Below are 11,699 nucleotides of genomic sequence, written 5' to 3'. Positions count from 1 at the left end.
ACTGCATTTTTTTTTCCTGATAAAGTTTGGACATTGTTCAGTTAGTCAGAGACGATTAGTCATGTACTCATCATAATTAAACAGCTTTGTATTACCCAAATTTAATACAAGTGAAACCGTGGGGCACAGCTAGTGTAATGTAAAATTGTAATATTTTTTATTTTAAAGAAAAGACTAGTCAAATACCACTTAATAAAACTAAAATTTTATTTCTAGGTTTTTTGAATCAGTAATGTGTTGTAAATTATATTATCTTTTAATAAATTTTGTTTTGAATCCATTATTTATTTACCTTATAAACCATAACTAGCATAACCATTGTAAGCTGTTGGAGCCAACTTTAATAAAAAAAATATTGTTTAATTGCAGATACTGACGAAGGTAACAAAGTTTCTATGAGATGTCCAAATATATTAAAATGAACACTATTTTGTTTTTATTATGGTTTCTGAGCATGAAAGAAAAATTAATGTATAAATATCATTGCCGTCAGTTTACAAGTGTTGAAAATTTAGTATAGTTTTGACAAAAGCTAGCAGTTCTTTCTATTGTTCCAAACAAAATAGAGAAAAATAAAATGTGTGCTCTCCCAGAATCTATATGGTATCTCATATAAGTAATAGGAAAAAAAAAAAAAAAGGATCATTATATTTCCTTTTTGATATTTTATCTATAAGGAACGTCATCTCTTTCATTTAAACAGGTTTAGAACATACACTAATACAAATATTAGTACTGGTACTGATCTAGTTTGGTTATCCATGACTCCTGTCATTCATGAAGCTAGATATGATACATGATACAAACAGAAAAATACTTGTTAAATATTTAGTGCTTTTAAACTCTAAAACCTATCACTATGGTCCAAGTAATTAAGCAAATATTTTGCGATTTTTAAAGATTAATAAATGTTTTATTTGTTTGAGAAAATAACCCAATTTTTGCTCATTTATCTAAATAAAATTCAATCTGTTTTGATTCTCTTCTTAAAAAGTAATAAAGTTTTATATTACTGTTTGTACTTTTGAAGATGAATTCTACCACTTTGTAATATTATTTCTAAGAGAAAATGACACCATGAAAACTACACCAGACACCTATCTAGCAGCCAAAGAAGTGTGTTGCACCTTTTGGAATGTTGAATTTTCTTTTTCAGCTATTCCTGCATCTAAAGTAAGCTGGAGAAAGATCATTTTCTGTTCTAAAACAGGTAAAAGATTGTATAGAATACTATTTAAAAGATGTCATTCGTATAATTTTACATTATACTGTTTAAAGGAATTAATAATATAGCAATTATTTCCGTTTACAAAGATCGAAATTTTAAGCCGAATTAACTTTGCCAAATAATTGATGTATTTTCAAGAATTAAAGGAAAGTGGAAATTCATAGAATTATTAATTTGTAAAATTTATGGTTATTTAAGTTTCTGGTATCGAATTTTAATAATTTTTTTTTGTTTATAATTTAATAAGAGTTTCCTGGAAAGGATATTTTGGTGGGGCCCGATGCGTTTTACCGCTTGCCTTGTTCCGCTCCAGACTGCGTTTGTTAATTGTTTGTTTATTTATTGTTGCATAAAGGCGTAAAACCCTCTGGTTTTGTTTTCGGCGTTTGTTATTGAATGGCTTATGAAATGGTTTTATCGTCCATGAGCCATCTATTTTTTAATCGCCATTTGTTAGCTGACAATAGACAATATCCGGCTACAAGACCTCCCACATGAAGCTTCGGCTGTATTTTACAATGCTTTCTTGTTATTTTTTTCTAGTTTTTATTGTAGGCTTTTATCAATTATTCATTATTGTATATTGGAAGTCACTACATACATAATAATTATACATGTATCTTAGTACGTAGTGCTATTTTATCTATTTCAATCCGGGCTTGATAATATTGGATTTAAAGTTTTTTTTTCTCTGCATTGCATTATATTTTCAAAAACAAGGAAATAATACTAGTACACTGAGCGGATCTGTCTGGATAGATAATAATATTGATAATCATAGGTGGTATTTTTCAACAGATTATTAAGAAAATTGTTTAAAGAATTTATGCTTCTTCCCTTCTTTCCGGTGGAGAATTCATTAATATTGGATTCTTAAAAGACCGAATGAATTTGAATTCTTGAGGAACCAATTTAAAATAGTGTCGATTCGATTCCCATCTACGCCAGTTCCTGACTTAGTTACTTTCTGGCAGTCTCGCTAAATAAATTTTGGCTCTCCTGTTGTGGTTAAAAAACACAATCCGCTGCAGTTCCGAGATAGCTAAGAGAGGCGGGCGTTTCGAATCCTGCCTGGTTTGACTTGATTCAATCATTTGAAGTTGATTTGACGGAATGCAAACTGGGGGTCCATTCTGCCACACTACTCTGGTAGAATAGGTTTTTATAACCCTCCTCCCCTCCATATGTCAGAAATCAACAGTTTAGGGGTAATAAAAAAAAATCCATATATTGGGTAAAGGTGTTAATATTTGACTTAAATTTTCCAACATACTTTCATTCTCTAGTATTCGGATTAATAAATATCATTCTCTTGTATTCGGATTAATAAATATTATTCTCTACTACTCGGATTAATAAATACCATTCTCTACCACTCGGATTAATAAATACCATTCTCTACCACTCGGATTAATAAATATCATTCTCTACCACTCGGATTAATAAATATCATTCTCTACTACTACCACTTATCTAAAACAATGTGTCCTTCCAATTGAAGTTACGGTATTCGAATGCATTATTTCTACATCTTGTGTAACCTCTTTGTTTAGGATTGTATTTATTGTTGTGTCTACACTCAAAAGTGCCACACCGACAAGTCAACGAACTGATCAGGGTCATGAATTTTACGTAGTTCAGTGCCCTTAACTCATTAAAATTTCTCACTAGTGTTCCTTGTATATTTTAGTCGGTTTTCAAAATATATATGTTATTCTAAAATAGCTGTCAGAAGTAGAACTCAACATTCGCCAGAATTTAAGTTCTGATTTTAGTGCAGTAAATGTAAATCAAATGTTATGAAGGTACTTAATGGTTTACTGATAAATATTAGCCCAGGAACATATTGAAATTTTCAAATTTTCGTATAAAAAATTTATATTTTAGGAATTAAATTTTGTGAGATCCTTAATGTTTTGCAGATGGATAAATTTATCTTAATTTTACTTTAATGATTTACCTCAATTTATTTTATTAATTATTACCATCTTAGATACATTCATACGTATATAATGTTTCTCAGGGATTTGATTATAATTATAACGCCATTAGCATGTTTATTTTATTTTTCTAGATAATCCCATGTATTCTGAAGTATTCCATATTTTAACTTTTATTTTCATTCCATCGGTACTCTGGTATGTATTATCTGCCACCTTTCACTAAGCTTAATTGTTCTCTGATTAATAAAATGCCCGTTTTTGTTTAAAAAAAAAAAAGGGTTTGAAAAAATAGTTTAAAAAAAAAACTATAATATAATATAAAAAACGATATTAGAAATACATTCATCGTAAATAGATTTCCAGGTATAAATCTAGTCACAAAACAACGCTTATTTCTTTCTAGGTTTCATTGAATCTATAGTAACAAAAAGAAAAAAAAGAAATGATATAACCTTGATAAAAAATTCCATGCCCATGAAACATTGTTCATGGTTTTCTTTCAGGAAATTATATTTTTTTGTCTTGTTAAACAGGTGAAATCAAAAGATTTCAAAATAGCTTTCTATTAAAAAATAACTCTCATAATTTGTCAGTCAAATTTATTTCTCGTTTGTTTAGCTTGGCCACTCTACACTGTGGAATACATTAATTAATTAATTTTTTTGGGGGGGGGAGGGTTCAAGTGTTTTATTAGTTTTATAATTAGTTACAAATAACCAAGCCTGCTGAGGCACGAATTCATTCGTTGGCTTGGTCCCAATCGTAGTGGACGTTGGGATTGTGGCGGCACTACCCTCAAGAGATTATTTTATATTTTAATGTTTTTTTAAATGTGTGTAAACAACGCCGATCACGTTTTTCAAGATACACAGTGTAAGTAGTTCATTTTGTTCTGTCCTCAATAAAAGTTATAAGTTAATAAGTATTATTGTGAGTTGTTTTGTGTAAAAACCACCACAGGATCACAAATACTGGAAAACATTAATTAAAAATTAAATAATTACTGTACTAGCATATTTCTCTAAGTAAATATATGTTTCTTGAAAAAAAAAAAAAAGCTTTTTTATAACTAGATATAATAACGCGAATCTTTTTTTTTTACTCCCATTCTGGTTATTTCTGACATGGGAGGAGGTAGAAGTCGACTTTTCATTCCGTGAGGCCGCCACGAAATAAAATCAACCCTTCAGGCCAGATTCGAACCAGCTGCAGACTGGAGGTTTCCAAGGCGACGCATTAACTCTCTTGGACAAAATTGGTCCATGTACACAAATCACACAGCTTTCACTTACCACATTACTTTATGTTGAAATTATTTTTTTCTTAAACAGGTGAGTGAAAGAAATACCTAACGATTGTTATAACCACCATGGGAGACCCGAAGATGATCATTCATGTTGTCAATTTATTTTTACGTAAATTCCCACTTTCCACTACCTTCTATGAATTTATGTGTTAAACATTAAAGTTTCTTATGTACTGTGATTGATTAGAACGCCGTGTATGTATTAACCCAATATATTTTGCCAGCTTATACAGCTTCTGAATAAATATTTTTCTCTTCTAAAATATTTGGCTTTCCAATGCAGTATTATACTTCTACATTATTTATTCCTATACTTTTGAGGAATTTTTTTTTCAACCTGGTAAAATATTTCTCCTTTTTTTCTTTAGTTATTTATAAAATTCATAATTTATATTTATCCATTTTTGTTACTAACAATTTAAACCCTTTCAGACTATTTCAATGATGATACGACATACCTTATATTAAAGATCGTTTAGTTTTAAATTAATATATTTACTTATTGTCTTTAATTATTTATTACTGATTTTAAATTTAATATTAAATTGCCTACTTATCGCTTTGGATACTCAATGCGTTGTACAGGTTTCCTCAGTGTTGTGTGTCATCATATTATCTCTTTACGAAGATATAAAACTTGATTTCAACACTAAATTTGGCAGTAGAGAAGTAAAGAAAAACTGCGTTAAAATACTAAATATATGTTTAAACTTTTTTTTTATTTAAATAAAATTAAAACTATATAAAAAAGTTGTTTTGGGAGTGATACAATTTTCACTCTTCGCCTTTGATAAAAATAGAATGACTGCTCTCGAATTTAGAAAACTTTCCCTGATTCCTTAATGAGTAAATGAAACCTTAAATATATAAATGAAGCCTTTTCACTCCGCGTGAAGCCAGTGACACAACCTATATATACTTCAAAGATGATGTAATAATAATTTTGTAAAGATAAAGCGGCGACAAAGTGGAATATTATGAGTGCTTAAAATGATGGCCATAAAACACTATTACTGCGTCGAATGTACCACAATGGCAAATAGTTTAAAAATATTTTTGTTAATCTATTATAGCATCGTTCTTCGTTTACTTTGATTTCCCTACTTAGAAAAAAGAAAAGAATAACAGGATAGTTAATTAACTAAACTAATAAATTCTTGTCAGTGAAAAGTTACAGGTGAAAAAAAATTGTCCTACTGCTCAAGAAATTGATAAAAGTTTAACGAAATGAGTCGGTCTCAAACAGTTTACACGAGGCAACTGTACGACCTTTCCAATTAACGGGGAAAACATTCTCTGGCAGCTGCCCAAAATCGATACTGCTAAAAATTAAAGAAAAAAATCACGCAAGGAGACAGTGGGTGCGCGCTAGAAACCATGTTCACAAAAACAAAAATGGAAGAATGTTCATTCATTCATTATGGAAGGCTAAACATAAGAAAATTTCAAGTCTTGTAGACAATGACGAATTCATCCATCAAATCACACCCATCCTCACTAGACATACTGACTCCTTCCAAGTTTCAGTGACTTTACAAAACTATTAATTGAACATTTTGGACTAGGTTAAACTTTGGAAAATCAAATTAAATAACGACGTATACCAACGTATAATACTCAAACTCTTTCTTGTCACTTGTCCTTCAATATATACATAGTCAGCAAACCGATTCCGTAAACTAACCCAATAAAATATTTAGAACTGACATTCGATCGATCGAAGAATGACATGGAGTCATCATATGACGCAGACGCGGTTTACGTTGAATTAAGCTGCTAAAGCTCCGTTACACTCTAATTCACAGACAATCCGACTTAAAATTGAGACAGCGACTACATTCATAAACCTACTTACTGAAACTCACTTGGACATATGCTTCATAAATCTACGGTACATCCAAAAAAAACTTACTTATAAACAAACTACAAACATTTCAATCAAAAATACTACTTCAGTACATTTCATGACAGACTCTACTACCACGACAATACACTAGTACATGATATGGCTACCACAAAAATTCCCTACAACACGTACAAAAGACTAAAAAGGAGCTGGATGAGGGATCTCGTTACCCAACTAATGAAATCAGTTCAAGTCAGAAGGAGTTGCGAATGGGCACCGGTCTCTATCGTATTACTCATGCCATTGTAGTAATTTTCCAAGATATCACATTGGCTGGTTTATCTTCTATATTATAAATAATAATATAAATATAGTATTCATATTACTAATCAATTTTTTTTTTTACTATGTTGTACCATTTTGACCGCCATCCGGACTATCCTCCTTAAAATGTAGGCTACTTCAAAAGAAGGAGGCAGTATGGAAATCAAATATATATTGGTATCAAGTATATATTTAAGCTAAAAATCAAGAATTCAGAAATATGGGTTATGAACAATAAAAAACATTTAAAGTTACTCTCCTGACAATACTGTATATAATATAATGTAATACATGTAGTTTAAGAGATAGGCCATTCTGTAAATCATTGTTGTTTACACTAGTTTTAAACTGTTTATATTGCATAAGCAGGAAAATCGTATACAATTTACTGGATACGCTCTGGTGCACAAATTTAGCTTGAGGATAGTTGATTAACGACACTACGTTTCCTACCATTCGACGATCTGATAATTCCTGTCATCTTTTAACCTTCGACTGCTTTTCAATTAATTGTAAATACGTGACAGAAAAAGTAGTGGTTCTGTCGTTCAGCCACGTTGCCTAGGTAATTAATGAACTATTGTCTTGGGAAATACCTAGATTTTAAAACCGGAGAAAACGATCTGGTGAGATCATCACAAATTCCAATTATTTTAAAAAGAAAATAATCTCTGTTTGTTTCAAAAAAGCAATTCCTTTATTATTCAGGATAGTAATACTTCCCCTCACTATATATTTCATATATAAATAAGTAAAAATAAAATCTAACTATTGTCATAACAACCATGAATAAATACACAGAAACTTTCATCCTGTTTAATTACAAAAGTAGTTTATATTTATTTAGCATTTAACAATGATAGATGATTTCAAAATAAAAAAAATCTGTTTACAAGCGCACATCACACAAATTCACCTGCCACCCTAATTACTTACATGGTGGGTTCGTGTTGAAGTTATCGCTATTTATGATTTTATATTTTATGATTATTGAAAACAAAAATTCAAAAAAACTGGGAAGGCGAAAAATATGAACACAAATTTTGTATTTCTCTGTTCGTTTAAAAATTCGTATTTTAGAGTTTCTAGAGGTGGAAACAACGAATATAAATTATTTTCTTGCCAAGAATTCATCATTAAAATTACGAGATTAATTTAAATTAATAAATAGGAGGAAATAGATTAAAATGGATGATATAAAGTGACATTTTCAGTAAGTCGATTTTAGGGAAGAACGTTGCCATTTTGCCTTAATGATCTACCATAAATACGTAATTTGAGTTTCGTTCATTTTTTCCTTGTTGAGCTAGGTTTTTAAAATAAAAAAAACTTTTTTCATTTTGCGTGATTCGATTATTTCGACTCGAAGGACCTCAAAATGTGTATTCACGTTGAAAATCCGGATTTAAAATTTTTCACTACTGCAATACCACCTGTTCATATAATTCGAAGAAAAAAGAAATCTTGTTGCCTCTAATCATTAAAATATATTTAATGACCAAAACGGCTAAATTAAATTTTAAAAATTTGTTTAACTTAGGGGAATTTTATTCAGAATAATGACCCTCTATTATTGGATGCTTGGGAACAAAAATATACATGCTGATGAGAAAATGCCCATAATAGAGAATAGACACCAAAAGGTCTGAAAATTCACTTCAGAAAACCACACTTTGCTAATTTTAGAGATATATTTTTAAAAAATCCAACATTTTATACGAACAACTAGAAATCAACATTTCGTTGGTTTATTTCGTCAAATATCATAAAACCTGCTACTCCTACAAAGAGTAAACATTATTAACTATTTTATAGTAAATTTAAGTAGCTTTAATTTTAGTGCAGACAGACATCTGTACGTCCAATGGTTTCTGAAATAAAGTTTTTCATATAGTTCACAACTATAAATAATTTATTTTAGCAAATGGCATGAAAACTACTATTCCTACGAAGGTAAAGGTCATAAACTACTTTATAGTCCGTTAAACTAGGTTTAATTTGATAGACATCTGTACGTCACATAGTTCTTGGAGAATTATTGGACGTAAATATCTCTATTAGAGCTGATATTTCAGCAAATTTACTCTTCTTTGAACAATATTCTTTTATATTTTCTAGTGTCGTTGGTAGTTTTTAAGATATAGAGTTCGGAATGAAAAATTAATGTTTTTTTAAGGTTTTGAAACAGCCGCCATTTTTTATTCCCTCTACTTATACTTGGCAGATTCATCAGTTTTGACTAGTAATTATACATAGTTTTCATTAAAGTAATCAAAAATTGGGGTGGGGGAGTGAGATAACTGCCTTTTTTCTTCCCGGCCCTTGTACGAACTCTAGGGTCGTAACAAACGAGCAAAAGAAAAAAGTTTTTCACAATGGAAGAAAAAATAAACAATGTAAAAAATTGAGGCTTCTTAACATTTACACATAATGAACACATGATTAACAGTTTTAGACCACTCGAAATTTACAACTTTAAAGTAGTTTTTGTAGTGTGTTTCTTAGAATTTTTTCATCTTTAATAAACCCTGTAATCTCATTGAGGTGTTATTGATGTAATATTTTTTGTCATTGGAGGAAAATAGACCAAATAAAAAATATATTCACGCCTTTTTATTACAAAAGCACTTAGTCTAGATTCATTATATTCATATAAATTTTATTTTCACTGAAAAATAAATTTCATTATTTAAGGTTCTTTAGTATTTCTTGTAACTTCTGATTAAGTAAACATATTAGAAAGTTCCTTTTATAAACAATACTTTTATACCAGTGAGTTTTAATATTTATGTGTTTCAGTGTATTAGAATTTTCTTTTACACGGTTTAAAAAACTATGCCAAACACAATTATAATTACAATCAAACGTTATAATTATTCAGGAAATCAATGAAGACAAGTTTAAATAATAATAATAGTATTCAAATAATAGCACATCGAAAAAGTCTAGAACTCGTTTATTGCACTTCAACCTTCAAGAGTGACCTCTAAACTTAATGGTATTAAAAATAGCAAGTTAGTCGTTGCGTTATCTTGTGCATAGATTTTTAGCACTGTTGAAAATGGGGCAAGCATTCGGCAATAATCTGAGAAATTGAATAACTAAATTGAAATTCAATCCTAATTTTGTTTTTTTAATCAATTGCCGCCTATTCTGTTATTCTGTTCTGAGCTCAAAAGTTCATCAAATAATTCTTATCTCCATTTGACATGCACCGAAATTTATAACAATCTATTTTTTTTAACTATCTTCTGAAATGTAATGTATGCAGTATAATATTGTATAATACAAATAATTTAATTAATAATGTCCATGCGTTACGATAAAAAGTATTAACAAAAAATTAAAGAATTTTATCACTTTTATGGAATGTTTCATTTTTTATTATTTTTTTTTTTAATTATTTATTTAATGTAATTTACAACTGTACAAAATAATACAATAGGTAAATATGTAGTATGTTTCATATACACTTGAAAATCTTGGGAAGGAACCACCCATTGGTGGTACTTCAAATATTAATTTAAATTAGAAGGTCCCGTGGCCATCTTCTTTTCAGACGCCTCGGAGGATTATCAGGGATTGTTAAGGATGAAAGATTAAGAATTAATGGGTTAGGATGGTTAAGGAGTCTGGAATGAAAAGACGCATATCTGTTTTGGGTCAAATCTGCAACGAATGGGATGTTAAGGTCTTTGTGAATGAGTTTATTTGTGACGTAATAAGGAGCATCAAGGATTTTACGTAGGATTTTGGATTGTAACGATTGGATGCGGGAAGAATTTGATGGTTTGGTGGAGTCCCAGATCTCAATTCCATATGTCCAAATTGGTCTGATTATTGTAGTGTATACTAATTTTTTGTAGTGAATGGGAAGTTTAGAGCGTTTGTCAAGTAAGTGTTGTAGCAATCGGAATCTACGAGCAGTTTCTTGTCGTTTCAGTCTTGTGTATGGATTCCAAGTAAGTCTCTTGTCAAGATGGATTCCTAAGTATCGAAGTTTCAGTTTTAAGGAGAGGAATGAAACCAGCATATTTGATTGTAAATTTAAATATGAAACTATGTTTCGACTTTCTCATAATAGTTTTTTAATGGTTTCTAAGCACTTATATTAAAATCGATGGTTTGAAGTTTTCCACGAATAACAATATTTTAATGATTAAGTCAAAATAATGACTAAACACGTTATCGCGGTCAAACTCATGTACTTTGTTATGTTAAGGTTCCACTGACTCATATTAAAATTATCTCTGTCCTCGAGAAAACGGCAGTAGATATTAGAAGGCAGATATATGAGCTCATTATGTTAGCATGTGCGTTATCGAACCACGGGAAATGGAAGCACCGCTGACTTATGTTTTTCACAGTTCAAATGCTAAAGTGACTGGTTATTTTCCATTACTAAAAAGACAATTAGTCGCTGTTGCTTGACATTAGTATTGGTTACAAAAATGAGTGCCTTCCTTTTTTGACACAGCAGGATACTAATGGGTTGACCATGTTCCTCATCTAACACTCGATTTTAAGGACATATCCTTTAAAGACCTTCTTTACACGAACTACAAAACGTCAACATAATATTTACGAATAAAACTGTGGGGGGGGGGGAGAATGGCGGATTAAAACTTATATGTTTAACGGACTGGAAGATTATTGATTGACCGTGTGTATAGATGAATGGAATATGGTCCGGGTGCGGTAAAAAAAAAAAAAAAAACTCAAATAGTATAATTATCTACTATTTGAGTTTTTTTTTACCGCACCCGGACCATATTCCATTCTTATATGTTTAACGCTCACTAAATGTGGTACCAACTTTCACTGTTCAAGGGAAGAAGCTATTCTGTTTTGGCACAGTATAAGGCATTGCAAATTTTCACTCGCTAACCTTCCGAGAGGTCTTGATAATTCAATTGTGACCCCTGCTATACCATCTAACTGCTAAACATATCCTTAAGAAATGCCCTAAATTTTGTTCAGTCCAAATTAATTTGGGGACGAAATACTGCCTTGAAGATTCACAGGACGTTGAAAGTACTGGTTTAGCTGAAG

The sequence above is a fragment of the Halyomorpha halys genome, unplaced genomic scaffold (assembly GCF_000696795.3).
Source record: "Halyomorpha halys isolate HHAL.00 unplaced genomic scaffold, Hhal_1.1 Scaffold2434.1, whole genome shotgun sequence".
Lineage (NCBI taxonomy): Eukaryota > Metazoa > Arthropoda > Insecta > Hemiptera > Pentatomidae > Halyomorpha > Halyomorpha halys.
The sequence above is the reverse complement of the archived record's forward strand: the minus strand, read 5'-3'. Positions refer to the sequence as shown.